Here is an 18,245-nt window from a genome sequence, read left to right on the forward strand (position 1 = left end):
CACTCACATGCATGTACCCCCACAAACACAGAGACATACATAATTAATACATGCACATAGGTAAAAATAGAGACATAAATCTATTTTTAAAAGAAAGTTATTTGCTAAACTGAACCAGTCATAGAGGCCAGAATGCTATGTCGGGGTGGGGTTGGTGTGGTATGTATGTGTGTGGTGTGTGTGTGTGTGTGTATGTATGTGGTGTGTGGTGTGTGTTCTTCATCTAATGCTTCAGAAACTACTAACATATGAACCGTTATCTTGCAGAGCTAAATGAAATCAGTACTTCCACGCATGCCTTCTCTGGAACAAAGCAGATTTCTTCCAAGCCCAGTTTGTGGCGGACGCTCAGTGAATACGAGCTTATGTCTGAATAAAAACCTCATTCCCGAAGTTGTCGGGTCAGAACCGTGTACTTTAGAAATAATATTCCCGGTACCCGTATTGGGTGCTGAGCGCCAAGCGCTACAGCAGAAGTGTGCAGAGGACTTGGGGTTCAACCCACACTTCCCACTGGGCAGCCTGGACCCCTTTCTTGACATCATGCCCTCATTATCAGACCCGGGACGCGATGGATGTGTGTTTTCTTTCCAAGAGCCTATTCATCTGTCTGTCTGTCTGGCCTTGGGGGAGCGGCTGGCGTGGAAGAGGGTCCTTCATCCCTGCACCCCCACCCCCACCCCCACCCCACCCACTACAGCTTCCTGGCTGTGAAACCTCTTCAGTGAGGGAAAATACTCTACAGGTCTCCACAGTGAGACATATTATAAGGTGGTATTCAAGCCGGAAAGGTTGATTTGCAGATTTCACTCCGCAGCGTGATGTTAGCATCACAAAGAAAACTGAAAATCCTGTGAGGTTGGCATAGTTGCGGAAGTAGGGAAGGCTGATGATAGATGTTGCCCAGCAAGGTCCTCGGGATCCCAAAATGCCCCTTCTGCGGGGCGCCTGCTCCCCGTCTTTCTCCAGCAGCTGGCAGAGCGTGCGTTGGGCAGAAGAGACACTCGGAAGGTCTGTTCTGCTGTGCTATGTTCTGCTATCCCTGTGTTTACCATAAGCCTGGAACTCCGTGCGGAGGGGAGGGGCAGCCATCAGAGCACTGCAGCCAGGGAGGACTCTCCGCATTAAGTCTGCTTTGCTGACCTCAGTATTGGCCCTGTGTGCTGCTGTGAGCCCCAGGAGACCTCCCTTCCATGGACCCACCTTTTCCAGCTTCATATGAACACGGAGACGTTACCTCAGTCTGTTCAATGTCATTCTTTCTGGGCCTTCTCAGATCCACCCCAGGGACTTTCATCTTTCATTGTACCCTCTTCCCAGACCCTCAATCAATGACTTTTCAACCTAAGCTTTCTTGACATCCATAGTAATCCCACGGCACTGTCTGACGCCCTGCCATAACGGCCATCTGGTAGACCTTCCATCTTCATTTCTACAGCAAGTCAAGACCTTAATGTTATGGAGACGGGACGGCTATCAAACAGGCATCTAGATGCAAAGGTGTCAAGACCCATCCAGAAAGGCTTAACCAAAACTGTTCTATTTAGCAACGGAAACTCCTCATTCTTGTGCCTCCTTTCAGCTCTGAACTGACAAGCCATCTCCTCTCCACAGGCAGAGCGCACTCAGCACTTGGGATTCTATAATTCAACCAGAGAGTTAAATTTGGCTCCTTCTTTGTGTGCAATATGGAGACAAATTAGTTTGCTCTTCCATGTCTAGGTCTCTCCAACTAGACCGTAAGACCTGGTGGCTCCTACCCCGTTGGAGATCAGGGAGGGTTTCACAACTAAATATAGGTGATGTTTGGAATAAAGATGAGCATAAAAGTGCTAGCTGCAAGTAAGCATCACCATCATCACCATCATCACCATCATCACCATCATCATCATCATCATCATCACCATCATCACACTCAACCTACAATTCAACTAGCAAGAGTTGGCCCGAGTTTTAATTAAAGCACTGATACCTTCTAATAAGCTAAGTGTCCGGGAGAAAGACAGTGCCTAAGAGCTGTGGAGTGAGCTACTGTAATGTCCTAACAGAGAATGTGCTAGGTGACCACTCAGACACATGAGGAAGACAGGACAGGATCTGGGATGACAGCATGGACAGTCCACGCAGCGCTACCGCACAGAGCTGGTCTCACCTCAGTCAGGATGGCTGTCATCCAGGAGGCAAAGATCCAGTGCAGTCTGTGTGAGCATCCATGGAGAGATGTTAAAAAGTTAAGATCAGCATTGTCTATATGACCTAAACATAATCAAAAAAGGACACAGAGATATGGGAAGATCTGTTTTTACTGCAGTATGTTTTTTTTTTTAAGAGACAAGGTTTCTCTGTGTAGCCTTGGCTGTCCTGGACTCGCTCTTGTAGACCAGGCTGGCCTCGAACTCACAGTGATCTGCCTGCCCCTGCCTTCCGAGCGCTGGGATTAAAGGCCTGCGCCACCACGCCGGCCTTGGCTTCCTCTTTCAACTGCCATGTCTTTCTTTTGCCATCATGAACTCTTATCCTTCTGCCATCCTGAGCCAAGATAAACTCTTTCATCCTCAAGTTGCCTTCGTCATTGCCACAGTAACAGGAAAAGGGAATACTAAGCCAAATATGACAGACTTAGAAAGACACATATACTATTTTTTATTTTCTCCCATGTGAGGAATACGTGCGTATACACATACACATACATATGAACGTTCAAGAGGGGCCCATGTGGGGAGAGGAAGAGAGCCAGTGAGGGAAGGGGACAGGGAGGGACGTGAGAAGGAAGGGGGTAAATAAGAACATCCATGACACACGTATGTGAACACGCTACAACGAAAGCCACCATCTCATATAATAAATACATGCTAACAAAAATGTGTCATTTCAAAAGAGAACAGGGTCTGGCGAGATGACCCGCTGGTCCGCTGGTTAAGAGCCTGACTGCTTTTCCAGAGGACTTGGGTTCAATTTCCAGCATGCACAACTGTCTATACCTCCAGTTCCAGGGGATCCAACACACACACACACACACACACACACACACGTAGTCAAAACACCAATGACATAAAAAAAATAGAGATCATTTTTGCAACGAAAAAAATCATGTGAAGATATAAATACTGATCTAGTCTTCATAGACAGACTGTATATAATTCTTAGAGCCTTGGAATCCACCTAGGTAGATAAATCTGGCTTCATTTCTCTTTTCTTTTCTTTTCTTTCTTTCTTTTCTTTTCTTTTCTTCTTCTTCTTCTTCTTCTTCTTCTTCTTCTTCTTCTTCTTCTTCTTCTGTCTTCTTCGTCTTCTTCTTCTTTTTCGAGACAGGGTTTCTCTGTATAGCCCTGGCTGTCCTGGAATTCACTCTGTAGACCAGGCTGGCCTCGAACTCACAGAGATCCTCCTGCCTCTACATCCCAAGCCCTGAGATTAAAGACACGTGCCACCACCACCAGGCGGGCTTCACTTTTCTATGTAGCTCTGTATCTCTGGACAGGACACAGTGGTTTCAACGCACTGGGCGGCAGTGAGCGCTTCACGAGTCAATACAGAAGAGCCGGGAGAAGTGACGAGGTCACTGTAGCCACTGCTGCTGCTGGGGGCACAGGAGGAAGAATGTTCGGGGCCGTGTGCTGCACCCAGTCAGCGAAGCCCTTATTGTAACTATTCCTCCTTTCCTGGGGGGGGGGGTGGGCAGGGGGAAGAGCACACGATCAAGTACAAAGTGTTTTCAAGGCCCCTGCTTGTGAACTGAGCGCTGGACCAAACCCTGGCTTTTTAATAAGAAGCTCGTGGCATTGCTGCCACCGCCCTGCACAGCAGGTGTAGCTCTGGATGGGAGCACAGCCATTTGTCAGACTCCCTCACCTCTGTTGGGAGTCATTAGCACTGGGGCAGGAGAGAGGGGAGGGGGAAATGCTAATTAAAAATCAGAACCCCAGTTGTCGATGAAAATTCCTTGAGATGGATGCTGATGCGATTCAGGGGGGAAGTCAATGTCTGTGAACTGGAGGGCAGAATTGCACCTCCCTGGCAGACGACAGAAGGTGGCAGAAACTGCCAGGTCACCATGATGGCCCAAATACATCCTTGGTTCTAAGGGACACACGTGACCAATGGATGAGGGGCCGTCCCTGGGGTGTTGAATACCCAGCTGCCTAAAGCTCCCCGCTATCTGAAAGAGGGTCCATCTATTCTTCAGTCTCATCAAATGGAAAAGGCAGCCCAGTTCCTACTATTCTTTGATGTGGTTTTGAAGATAAGCTGACACTCATTTAAATATCTGGACATATTATAATCAAGATTACCAGCGTGGATTAAAGTGTTTCCCACAAAGCTGCGCATTACTACAAATGGACAAGAGAGTTCTTTGTCGGGGGAAGTATCCAAAGAGTAAAGGGCATTGTCATTAATCTTGATTACCCACTGTAACTAGATAGCAAGACTTACTGCTAAAGACACCACATACTTTCGGAGGCGTAGAGAAAGCAAGCTGCAACTGGCCAGGGAACTTCCTCTCTGACGGCTAGCTTACCTACTGCCAGAAGGGGATGTGTACACTTACAATGTTGAAGGTTACTGGGATAACGAACTGCTTTCTAGTTAGTTATGGGACCTGGCTCCCAGGGGGTTGGATTTCATGTCTGATACAGTGAACCTAGCTGTTTTTTTGTTGTTTTTTTTTTTTAAGATTTATTATTATGTATACAGCACTCTGCCTGCATGTACACCTGCAGGCCAGAAGAGGGCACCAGATCTCATTATAGATGGTTGTGAGCCACCGTGTGGTTGCTGGGAATTGAACTCAGGACCTTTGGAAGAGCAGGCGGTGCTCTGAACCACTGAGCCATCTCTCCAGCCCCCCTAGTTTTGTTTTTTTAAAGCCCATAGTTTGGGATATTATAAGCCCTCGTGGGAGAACCTCCTGCTGTCTAATATTTTGTTTCAATCTACAAATTTGTGGTGCTCTGAACCTCAGCCAGAGACGCTTCCCTATGAGCGGTGCTGAAATTAAGTGACTGTTGAGTGCTCAGCCGTACATGCGTGCTCTGTACCAATCTCCTCTGACACAAGCTGCAGGGAGTGCCACGGAAGAGGGGATAGAAAGAACAAACAAGACACAAGACGGGTTAGAGTGCTGCAAAGCGCTGCCTTCTGGACCCAACAGGGCATTGTATTCACGAACTCACAGCGGCTGTGTTTATTTGAACAAGACCTGTGAAAGATCGATCCAGCCAAACTTCCAGCACAGGTCAGTGGGGAAGAGTCCACAGGCCTTGTGCCTATTGGAGGAAAAACTGGCGAGTGATGGCATCTGAGGAAGCCAACATCATTCTCCTTTGGGGAATGGTCATGGTAGGTTGTTCATGGCCCGTGGATGTCCATAAACTCATGGGCTTATGGGAAGCACTAATGGGACTCGGGGGATGACTAATAACAGTCAATCAATAAAAAAGAGGGCATGAATCTGGGAGAGAGGTGGGGGAGGCGGTGGTGGACGGTGGAGTGATGGGACCAATTATGTGCTGTGTAAACTTAGGGAACTTTCAAAGACTAAAAAAAAAAGTGATTTAAGAACATAGGGCAACGCGCTCAATTTTTGATTACTTTAATTGTGATTTAGCAGAAGAAGTCAAAGTGAAATTGAGTGAATGAATGGGTGTTTTATTGCTGAGTACGGATGATTTTGTTCCATTAATATCCCGTCGACCCAATCCTCGTGAATACAGTGCCAGCCTATCCCACGTAAGCTAAGAGACTTCTTATGACTGATGGAGGCATTGTGTTCAGGAAAGCAGGCTCAGTTGTACATACAGTAAATTATACATTATTTTTGTTAGATATGTATTTGTCAATGATATATATAATGCCATCTAATTTCTCTTTCTCTGTGTGTGTGTGTGTTTCTGTCTCTGTCTCTGTCTCTCTCTCTCTCTCTCTCTCTTTCCCTCTCTCTCTCTCAAAAGATTTGTAACCAAGCACGATAACTACATCAGGACGGATGTTTCCAAATCACCTGTGTGTCTTTTATCTGAACTTCCCATGTCACTCTCAACGACTGTGTCCTATTTTAGTAAGGAGAGAACGCACATGGGAGAGTGCGGCCTCTGATGCCAAACCTGTGAGGCTCCAAGCTGTCAGCCTCCTCGCTTCTATTCTAAACCCAGTGTGCACACCCACAAAACACACCGTTCCCAATACACATGTGCCGCTCCGTCTGATCAAAAGTACATCTGGAACTGCAACCCCGGACACCAGACTGTCAGAGAGAGATAGAGACGGTAGTGTTTCTAAATTCTGGGGGACAGGCTACCTATTGAGCCTGTGGGTAGTGCCTGCGTTTTGTTACCCAGGGTGACAGCTGCCAATGTGTGAGGGAATGCGAAATGTCAAGTTCTCTGGCACCCTTCCTGGAAGACTTGTGTAATTTACTGCTCTGCCATGTCACTCTCTGAGCTACTGCCTGGGATACAGGCTGTGACCAGCCCCAGATCTTGGCCAAATTTTCTTTGGGCCCCCAGGAAAAGCCACCCCCCTTTTTGTCTCTTTGGAGGAAACTTCCAGAGAATTTTTCTTCTTACTTTAGGTATCTCTTTGGAACTCTGATCGAAGGTCCCTGGAAACTTCTTGTTTTTTATTTGTTTGTTTGTTTGTTTGTTTGTTTTTGTTGTTGTTGTTATTCTTGCTTACTTGCCTTTTGTTTGTTTTTCCTGCCTGAGTTTCTGGATGAAATGCCATTGATGACAAATGTATTGAGGGGGTGCTGCTCATCCTATTTTAAACTGTGGTAAGGCAGCCGGGGGCTTTCTGCTACAGGAAGGAAGTGACCGCTGTGGGGCAAAATCATCACAAAAGAAGCGCTGGGGTTAAAGATCCTTCATTAAACACAATAGCTGGCCTGGCAGGGCTTATCAAGGAAACAGGTTGCCTCCTGCCCACAAATGTGGGAACAGCGCCAAACTCCTGTCACAGGTCAACCTTGGAGATCTTGGGTTGGGACCTGCTGTCATTTTGTAGCACAGAGAATGCCTGCAAGTCCCCAGAATCAGGCGTGGTCCTTGGTCTCTGTGCTTTGGGTACAGTGATGGCCACTTTTTTTTTTTTTTTTTTTTTTTTTTTTTTTTTTTTTTTTTGTGGAGAGTTGTGAGGTCTGGGGGATTCAGGTGGGAAGTCTACATGCAACAGATATGTTCCCACTGAACTGATTTTTAGCCTGGCTGGACGCATGGCTACAAATCTGGCCAAAGAACCGGACCAGGATACGGTAGACCAGACCAGGGGATGTCTAGTGGGGAGCTGCTGTCTGTGATCTAGAAAGACCGGCAGACAGTAGGGCAGGGTCAATTCCAGCTAGCATGTCTGCACCTTACCTAACTAGGTGAAAGATACCCAAGTCGGTCTCCCCTGCTACACAGAATCTGAGGAGTCTTCAGTCCAGACCTGTGGCTTAAATCCAAAGCTAACCCCCTATTGGATTATGGTGCCAGAGTCACCAACCTTCCTAATCAATGGCGCCGTGACCAAACTCGTTCGTTGGTCCCTGATGGTGCAGATGAGAGAAGAGAGCAGCATCCTCTGTGAGTCCTGTGTTAACTCACCCATCTCCAGCACAAGCATCTCTTTTAACTCATCCATCGCTAGGGAATGGAAAAATAACTCTGGTGGTTAAGAACAGACGCGGCTCTTCCAGGGAGGGGACCCGAATCCAGATGCCAGTGCCCACAGCAGGCGGCTCACACCCACCTGTAACTCCAGGCCCAGGGCAAAGGATGCCCATCTACGGCCTCCACGCACCTGCATCCATGGACTTCTAGCTACACAGAGGCACAGACTTAAAAATAGAGTATTTAAAAAAAAACAATAACAACAACCATAAAAACAACCTGAAAGCTATCCGCCTCCAACTGGAGAACCTTCCTCAACTTATCTGCTCCCAGAACTTACAGAGCCACACAGGGAAGGCCATGAAGGCTGATAGTTAGGGTTAAAATTTGAAAAGTCACCTGTAGACTCACGTGTTGAAAATTTGACCCAGCAAGGGGCCCTGTTTGGGTAGGTTCTGGGAACTGGGTAGTGGGACCTGGCTCCGGGAAGCAAACCACTGAAAGCGTGCCTTTGGACGTTAAGACTGAATTCCAATCCCTCCCCCACACCCCCGTCTGCCTCCCAGTACCCCCTCCCCGTCCCCCTCCCCGCCCCCCTCTCCTCTGCTTCCTGTCTGTCTGCCACTGGGGGGGGGTGAGCCTCCCTCGCCCCCACCCTCCCCTTCATGACTTTCCGCCCAGCGAACAACACAGCAGTCGAGCAATGTGAGCCGCCGAGCCCTCCGAAACCGCGAGCTAAGACACAGCCTTCCTCCCTCCCTCGCGCTGCTTCTCTTGGGCACTGGTTCCGGGACACGCAGCAGCCGCCGCCGCTCACTAACCCACTGGTTTCCTTGAGGCTCCTTTCCACAGCTCTGTCTCTCGGCTTCTCCCTCTCCAATCCGCCATCTCGTGTGTTGCAGAAATGTCTCTGTAAGCAGGATTTTCCCACTTGCCGTGCTCTTCCTTGGTGCGGGGGTGCGAGCTACCCTGGCTATAGGATAAATCCCAAACAGTTTGACACACCCTGCATGGACTCTCCTGACAGTTTAGCCCAGTGGTCATCCACCTCAGCGTTATATTTTTTATCTCTGGCTCCTCACCCGTGACACAACGCTTGCCTCTGAGTGAGGGTTCCCTAGGCAAAAATCATAAATGAGTGCCAGTACCTTCCACTGCCTACCGCTCTTCCCTGCTCACAGTCTTGCCATTTTCGGGGTTACTTTGGTTAGCAGCTCCTCTCCCGAGGTCGAGGCCAGGGATGGTTGCATGTAGTGACCTCCCTCTTCGCCAACCTTGCAAGCAAGGACTCTGGGGTGACAAAAAAGCATCTTGACATCGCCCAGGGTACAAGCCTTGGAGACTCGGGAACTGTTAGTTGAATACACAGAAGTCTGAAGTGATTCTTAGGGAGGCTCGGGCAAGCAATGATGACCGTGCTTTAAGCCCCGTCCTGCTAACCCCTCACCTGGGCCCGAGCCGGCTGCCATAAAACCCTAGTCTTCCAAGGAAGCTGGAAGCCATCAGTCTGCGGCTCTTGTCAATCACGCGCACTCGCGGAGGCTCAGATTCATTAGGCGGGGAGAGCCTGTAAGAAAACCTTGTCAGAAGGAATCAATCAGATTAAACATTTAAAAGTAAAATACGCGTCAGTCGGTCCCCATGGGGGGGGGAGAGGAGGGTTCCTAACGTGGGGAGTTCCCCTGATCCCCAGTGGAACCAAGACGTGAGGCTTCCTTCCGAGGTATGGACGCCCTGAGGGGGACGCCAGCCGAGCAGGGCTAGCCCAGTGCCTGGAGGGGTCAGCTTGATGGAGTTGCTTCCAGCTGCCTGATCTCCTTTATGACAAGAGAGGAAGCTGTTCCTCTGACACAGACTGAAAGAAAGGGACCAGTGGGTTTTGTTTTTCTGACTCGAAGTGGAGCTCCACATTCTTTTTTTTTTTTTTTTAAGGATTTAATTGATTTATGTTCGGTGTGTATGTGTGTGTGTGCACGTGTACATATGTGTGCGTGGGTGTGTGCGCATGTGTATATGTGTGTGCACATGTGTGTGTATGTGTGTGTGTGTGTGCACGTGTACATATGTGTGTGGGGGTGTGTGCGCATGTGTATATGTGTGTGCACATGTGTGTGTGTGTGTGCACGTGTACATATGTGTGTATATGTGTGTGCACATGTGTGTGTGTGTGTGTGTGTGTGCACGTGTACATATGTGTGCGTGGGTGTGTGCGCATGTGTATATGTGTGTGCACGTGTGTGTGTGTGTGCACGTGTACATATGTGTATGTGGGTGTGTGCGCATGTGTATATGTGTGTGCACATGTGTGTGTGTGTATGTGTATCTGTGTGTTATGTATGCAGGTGATCATGGAGTCTAGGAAAAGGGCATTAGACCCCTGAAGCTAGAGTCACGGGAAGTTGTAGCTGCCTAACATGATTACTGGAAACTGGACCACAGTCCTCGGCTCTGCGAGATGCAGTCCTCCATAGCGCCGGCTCCCTAGACCCTCTCTTCCCGTTTCTGAGAAACAGAGGTACAGGAACTGTCTCAGGGACGCGCAGCCAGGCAGAAGGTTTATTCAAACCTACCCCTTCAAAGTCTTTTTAAAAAAAATACACAAGTAAGAAAATAAAAGCGATTAGGTAAAAGTAGAAACACTGGCTTTAGCCATGGGAAAGCTCTCCAAATTTTTCCAGTGAAGTTAAGGGCGGGGTGGAGGTGGGGGATGCTGGGCGGGGCTGGGGTCATAGGATCAGGAGAAAAGGCAGCCTCGGACAGGATGGATGATGGCCCAGGGTGCTGGGAGCTATGCCCCAAACTTCCGTGTTAGCCGAACATCTAAGGTGGCCCCCGGGACGGCTCTTCTTGATCACAACTTAGCTAGTAGTGAATCTAAGAGCAGGCTGGATCCAGTCTGAGGCTGAAGGATGCTTCCTCGAGACTCAGAGTCCAAGGCAACTAACAGGGTGAAAAGCAGCGCGTGTCTTCTTATTAGGTCCCCTAGGGTCCCGAGAGCTGTTTGCAATTGTGAGCAGGTTCAGAGCTGGGGACGCCCTGGTCCTCGGTGTCTCTGCCTTCTGGTGGCTTTCCACAGGTCCTCCCCACCAGCCAGCAAAGCACCATGGGGTAGGACTGAAACCCAACATATATGCTCAAACCTGTGTATCTCTCGCCCACCAACACTTCAAAAACTCCCGACCCCCAAAAAACCTATACCTGACTAAAAGACACTGTTGTATTTCTCGAGGCTGGACAGTGGTACTTACTGGGTAAGCGAGGGTGCTGTCATCTCCTCGCTCTTATCACAAAGTCCCCAGACAAGCAACTTATAAAGAGAGAAGCTGACTTCGACTCACAGCTTGGAGGGCTCTCTCTGCCCAAGGCCCGTTGGCTTGGCTCCTTTTAGGCCTGTGTGACGACGAGGTAGCACATCTTGGCAGGAGAGTGAGAGAAAGCAAAATTTGTTCACTTCCGGGCTAAGAAGCAAAATAGACCAGGCGGACTCATGTCCCACAGTCTGTGAAGCCCCGGGACCCAGAGATGTAAAGAAATGCTCCCCCATAGGCCCCGCTTCTTAAAGCTGGTACCACCTCCCAGCAGCACAAAACCGGGAACCACATCTTCAGCACTGGGGCAGAACTGGACAGGGGGGAGTCAAGGACATATCTGAAGAGGCTGCAGAGATGCTCGCTGGTGAAGAGTACTGGCTGCTCCTGCAGAGAACCAGCGTTCAGTTCCCAGCGTCACCTGCACGGAGGCTCACAACCACCTGTCGCTCCAGTTCAAGGGTGATGCACGTCCCTTCAGGCCTTCATGGACTCCTGCAGGCGAGGGGCATACAAGCACACACTCAGGTGCACATGCATACACATAGTGGAAATAATATCTGGGTTTTTTTTTTTTAAGTCTGGCACCACCTCCCTCTCTCATTACCACTGATCGCTCACTCCATGGTCCACCATGAAGTGGTCCAATATGCCAGGCACTCTCAAGGGCTTAACTCTGGGTAGAGTTGCCCACAGGGAAAGAGGGAGACACACGTGTGCCTTCCTTGGACTTGTGTTGCCAGGCTTGAGAATGGGGTTGCCCTGTCTCCTGTACTGGGCACTTATGGAATCCAGCCTCTGGGATTTTAAAATGAAATTAATGGGCTGGGAATGTAGCACAGCATGTGCAAAGCCCCGGGTTCCCCAATAATAATAATAATAATAATAATAATAATAATAATAATAATAATAATAATAATAATTTGTGCTGCCTCATCCATTTTAATCTTTTAAAAAATCCTGGAATCGCTAGAAATTCCATTAACTGTCTTATTCAGGAATGAATCTGTGCACAAGCGAGGTTATGTGCATTCACAAGCATGTTAGTGTGTGTGCATGCACACACACACACACACAGACAGGCACACGCGTGTGCACCAACATACATATGAACACAGAGATTACATTTGCAGGACTTGGCCCTTCAGTAAGCATGCTAGTAGCCCAGGTTAGGCTGAGAATGGCCTTATATAAATGCTCTTTAGGCCCAGCCTACCACCGAGGGTTTCTGACTGCGTTGGTTCCAGAGGCTTGCGCGTTTCAATACTTCAGCACCCAGCTGGTTTGGGAAGGATTAGGAGATGCAGCCTTGCTGAAGGAGGTATATCACTGAGGTGGGAGTACACCTGATGTTTCAAGAGCCCACGCCATGCCAGTCCCTGTTTGCTCGCTCTGCCTCACCTTTGTGGATCAAGATGTGAGCTCACAGCCACGGGCTCCCGGCGCCATGCCTGCCTGCCTCCTGCCATCTTCCCCACCACAGCGGTCATACACCCTAACTCTCTGAGACTGTACGTCCTGATAATCTCTTTCTTCTGTGACTTGCCTAGAAGAGAAGCCAAGCCACGGAAATCAAAATAGCACTACTGTTTGTGACAGTGGCGGGAAAGTCACTGAGGCACCTGGCTGCCACTTCTTCTCTGCTCGTTCACTTCTGAGGGCAGAGAACTCACTACTTCCTGGTACATCTCAAGTCCTGTTTCGATTTTTAACAGATGTATATTTTACTCATGTGTATGCATTTGCCTGTGGGAGTTTGCATGCAGCACATTTGTACAGGAGCCTGGGGGGCGGGGCATAAAAGGGCATTACATCTCCTGGGACTAGGTGTTACAGGGGCTTGTGAGTCACCATGTGGATGCTGGGAACCAAACCTGGGTCCTCTGCAAGAGCAGTAAATGTTCTTAATCTCCGAAATGTCTCTCCATCCCCTGGATGTTAGGTTTTGGAGTTAAGATAAAGAATTTTCTGTTTCTTCTTTATTGAATAATTTTGACATTTCCGGGCTGGACTAAGCCCTTCGTACATATCATCTCTGTCAATTAGGGCTGCACTTTGTCAGACCTGATGGATTAAGCTCCTTCTACAACGGAGGAAACTGAGGCTTAAAGAGATAATTAAATGTTGGGTCTGGAGTTTCACCGTATGTCTCTTGTCCTCAATTCACTTGGCTGAGCACTGAGCACTTCCTCTGCATCGTGAGGAGGAGGGTGGCATGGGTGCTCCCATCTCTGCCCTGCAGCCTAGTGTTCCCGCAGGACCTTCTCCTAGGCACAGACACATCACCGCTGTGGGAGGCCAGGCGGGCACTTCCCACGGTGGTTCCCTTCTGTTTATTCCATCACCTGAGCAAGCAGATGGCCTTGGTAAGGACAGACGCCATTAATAACAACCCCAACCCCCTAACCGCCAGGACAAAAGGGGGCTCCTTCCTGTCAGTCCCGGAAGATGCCTTCAAGGGCAGCGGGGGCCCCCCCATCCCCATCGAATGCCTCCCACAGGTGGGGTCTTAAGACCGGCAGGCTTTATTGTTGTCCCAGCAACATTTATCAGGGCATAAAACCACAGCCACAGCCTGAAACTCAAGGGAAATGGGGAAGGGAGAATTAAGAGGGAGAAGCAGGGGTGGGGAGAGGAGAGGGGAGGGAGAGGAAGGGAGAGGGGAGAGAGGAGGGAGAGGAAGGGAGAGGGGAGGGAGGAGGGAGAGGAAGGGAGAGGGGAGGGAGGGAGAGAGAGGGGAGGGAGAGGGGACTCTGTTGAGAACAAAAATATGGGAAAATTAATCCCATAAGTGAAGTTCTCCCAGTGTAGACAAAACGGCTTTGTCATACGGTTCTGGCAAGTTCTGGACACAGCCTCCTGATGTCCTGCTGCCCCAAAGGAGTCTCTGTTGGTCTCTGGAGCTCTCGTCAATCAGACACCCAAGACGCGAGGTTTTCTTACATTGTTCCTAAAGATCTAAATACGCTGCCAGAATGATTTAAAACGAAAAGATTCCTGGGAGGTCAATGTGATCAAAATGCGCCATATGTACATACGAGTTGTCACCACGAGCCACTGTGCGCAGAGTTTGGAAAGGCAAGTGTGAATGTCCAACTTTGTAACAAAGCGAGCGGCCCCTGCCAGCCGTTTCCTCCTGCGGAAATCTCACTGAGGCCTCAATGCAGCTGCCACTTGAAGACAGGAGGGAGTGGGGGAGGGAGAGAGGGAGGGAGGGAGGGAGGGAGGGAGGGAGGGAAGGAGGGAAAGGTGCCCCTTTCTACTCACAGGGCCCCCACTTAGCTCCAGGCTTTTTGTGTGAGTCCTGTCCGTCTTGGGTGCTGAGTGTGTCCACAGCCCCTGCTCTCAGTCGGTGTGAGCCCCGTATACGCATTCATACGTGTTGATGAACGCATCCTTTGAGGAGACCCCTGAACTCTCTTGTCCTTCGTGTCCCTGAGGCCGGGAAGCCCAGCCCTGCCCCAGGCCAGGCCAGCCATACAGAAGGAAGCTGGGAAGCCCTGGGGGCCTCCACTTCGCAGCTTTCAGTCTGGACGTTGAAACAGGGTCTCACTCTACAGGACAGCAAGCTTTGAATTCCTAATCCTCCTGCCTCAGCCTCCTGAGTGCTGGCATTACAGGCCTAAGTTAAGACTTCTGGCTGGATACTAGTTTATTTTCATTTTCAAAGGGTTTTCCCCCATTGCATGTATGTGTGCCCAGATGAGCAAGTGAGTGAAGCTGTCCAAGGAAGTCAGAGACACTGGACGCCCCTGGAGTTGGAGTCCATGTAGCTGTGAATCACTGAACACCAGGGCCTGGGACCTGGACTTGGGTCCCCTTCAAGAACAGTTTGTACTCTTAACTATCTTTCCAGCCTCAGTACTAATTTTTAAATGATTCTTAAAAATAATAGCTCACACCTCACCTCATTGCTTCCCCCATTTAATTATGTTTGAATAAATTTTCTTTTAATTTTTTTTTTAGTTTAAAAAAAATTTGTTTACCTTCATGTGTGTTTTGCCTGCACCTGCATGTGTGTCTATGTACCTGGTGTATGCATGCGTTGCCTGTGGAGGCCAGGGAGGGTGCTCGGTCCCCTAAAACTTTAGTTACGGTAGTTGTGAGCCATCTTGTGCTGGCTTGGAATCGAACCCAGGTCCTCAGCAAGAGTGTCCAGTGCTCTTAACCGCTAAGCCTTCTCTCTAGCCCATCTTTTAAGAATTTTAAAAATTCGCCCAAATTAATCCCCGGAAGGGGGTCAAACAATGTAAAAACAAAACAAAACAAAACAAAAAAACAAAAAACAAAAAAACCCCAAAAAACTCAAAGCATCCTGCCTCACCCCAAGCTCCTAGTTCCCCTTAATCTTGCCTTTGCTGATGCCTAACTTGCAAGTACCCCCCCCAAACCAAGCGTCCTGCCTCAGACTCCATTGCTTAACAAGGGTTCTCGGGGAATTGGGGAGCCACACAGCAGCTTCTGGGCTTTGGTGTTGGATCACAGACAATGCCTCACCGTAATGGCCTTACCCCTTACCAGGGAGGGGCGGGGGGGGGGGCGGGGGGCAGGGGGCTGGTACAATACAGGGAACCTGCGCCTCCTCTTCATACAGAGACACTTTCCTGAGACTCAGACGTGGGGACAAGTGAGGCTTTTCACGGTGCCAGCTCCATCAGATGCCAGTGCCCAGCCAGTTTGTTGGATGCAGCCAGCCAAGCTGCTTGCAAGGCGCTCTCTCTCTCTCTCTCTCTCTCTCTCTCTCTCTCTCTCTCTCTCTCTCTCTCTCTCTCTCTCTCTCTCCTTCTTCCTTGGGCAGAAGAGCGGGGGAAGTCACGGGAAGCTTTTATGCGGCTGCGGCATTTCCGAACGTCCCCGCCCCCCCCCCCCCCCCCCGTGATTGACAGCTCTGCATTCCCTCTCCCATTATGGCACCTGCAGATAATGAGATATCGTGAAACCGGAATTTCCAGAGCCTGCGCCTGCCAGGAATATTATCATCAGTGTTCTAGCACGCCATTCCCGCTGCAAGCATGACCTCTACAAATCTGAAATGTCAAAACACAGCCAGGAGCTGAAAACTAAGGCCACTCCAAACCAAGTGGCTATTGGCTCTCCAATATACAGGAGGGTTGTCCTTTATCGTGGGAGAATTATGGATTACCAGAATATAGTGATCTTTTCATTAACCTATATGTATTTAGAGTGTAGATAATGTCTGTCTTTTTTTTTTTTTAACCACTCTCAGAGTCTCCATGCGGGGAGACCTACAGAATGGAGGCTTCGCACTCTCCAGTGACTCCGGACCTGAGTGGGAGCTAATGACGCAATCTACAGAATGTCTTTGTCCTTGGTGGCAATTTGGGGGGGGTGTCTTAGTTTTGCAGGTAATCTAGCCACCCTTATGTGGTTATGTTATCAGAGGAAGTGAAGCTGGAGATTCTAGCATCTTCTTGCCTGCTCATCTTATTTCCTTCCCAATCGGGCCAGCCAGGAGCTCTGAGTGGTCATGGGACTCGCCATGTCTTTGGCTGAGTTTCTATGCCGTGTTATTCACTGTGTTGCTCAAGTGATGCTGAACTCAATAGGACGAGGGGAAGGGGGGATCCACCAAGTGATGCTGATCTCAACAGCATGGGGGGTGGCATCCATGGTGTGCAGAGGGCGGCGCTGGCTTGTGTTATCGCTGACGATGTGGAATCTGGGCACGGCGAGACAGGCTTGTAACCCCAGTAGTCAGAGACTGAGGCAGGAGAACGGCAAGTTCGAGGCCAGCCTGGGGCTGGGTGTTTGGTGGGCAGGCTCTCTGTCTGTGGCTTCTAAGGTTAGGCAGGGTGGAGGAGTAGCCAAAACTGACATAGTGGGAGACGGGTAGGCAGGAGTTCATGCCAACAGACACTCACGGACAGTCATGCGTGGACCTAGAATAGAGATAGAAAAGCATCCCAGTGGCCGGGTTCATAGCGTTGTCTGTGAAGGAAGGTAAGAGGATGCCTCCGAGAGGCCCCAGAACACAGGCAGGATCCTCACCCCCAAGCCTAAGGATGCCAACTGTCACAACAGCTCCGTCTTCCCTCTTCCGGTCCTCGCCATGACTATTTCATTTCTCCATCACTTTGTATGTGTCCTAGGGTCTGGTCCCACAGCAAGGTTCTACAGGCACCCTGGGCTTCCAGTGATCCACACGTACCGGGGACCGAGGTGCGGTAACTTCCGTTGGGACACCTGCACACAACACGAGTGGCCCTGCTGGTGGCCGTCCTGGTGCTGGGTGGGGAGAGCTGACTCACACATGGGACTCCCGTACAGCGTGCAGACGCAGAGCGACTCTCACTGGTCCCACCCAGTCTGGGAGCCAATGCCCCTAGGCCTGGATACGGCACTAGTGGCGGATGCAGCTTTATTTACGACTCAGTCCCATCAAATTTGAGTTCACTTTCTATATCCTTTTTAAAAAAATATTATGTTTTATTAATTATTTGAGAATCTCTTGCAGTGCATTTTTATCACAACTTGTTCAAGATCCACCCACACCTCACCAACTCGATCCTAATTGGATGTCTTTTTTTTTTCTTTTCTCTTTCTCAATGTTTATTGTTATAGGTATGCATACATAAATATATATATATATGTACATACACACATGTGCATATATATATACATGCACATATACACGCATACACACATACACATATATACATATATATATATATATATATATATATATATATATATATGTATATATACGCAACCTGGCAAATCCGTTAAGTGCTGGTTGTATACATGTATTTCTATGGCTGGCCACTTGTCACTGGATAACCGATTTCAGAGCTCATCCCTGGAGGAAGCAGACACACACACACACACACACACACACACACACACACACACACACGCATGTGTGTGTGTGCAACCTGGCACATCCTTTAAGTGTAAGTTGTACACATGTATTTCTATGGCTGGCCACTTGTCACGGGATAACCGATTTCTGAGCTCATCCCTGCAGAAAGCGAGTCCTCCCTCTCTCGGCAGCTGTTAGTTGCCTGTAGCTCCTCATCTAGGTCTGGCTCCCCCACATCCCCTCACATCCATGTTGGCCTGTCAGCTGGTGCTCTGGCTGTGCAGGTGGTCATTCTGCCGAGGTGTCGTGGGTACAGATTCCCGTTCTGTACGGAGGTCACCTTTTCGCAGGAGACACCTCCTTACAACCATTCTTTTCCCTTGTCTGTGGCGTCCCCTGAGCCTCCAATGGGGGCTTATGCTGTAGACGTATCATCTGTGGCTGGGCACCCCACCTGTGGTCAGCTGTGGCGTCCTGTCTGGGCCGGGGCCGTGCGTGTTGTTACTGACACTGTTTCTTGAAACCTCA

This window comes from Acomys minous (genome assembly GCF_964271855.1).
Source record: "Acomys minous genome assembly, chromosome: 20".
NCBI classification, from domain to species: Eukaryota; Metazoa; Chordata; class Mammalia; order Rodentia; family Muridae; genus Acomys; species Acomys minous.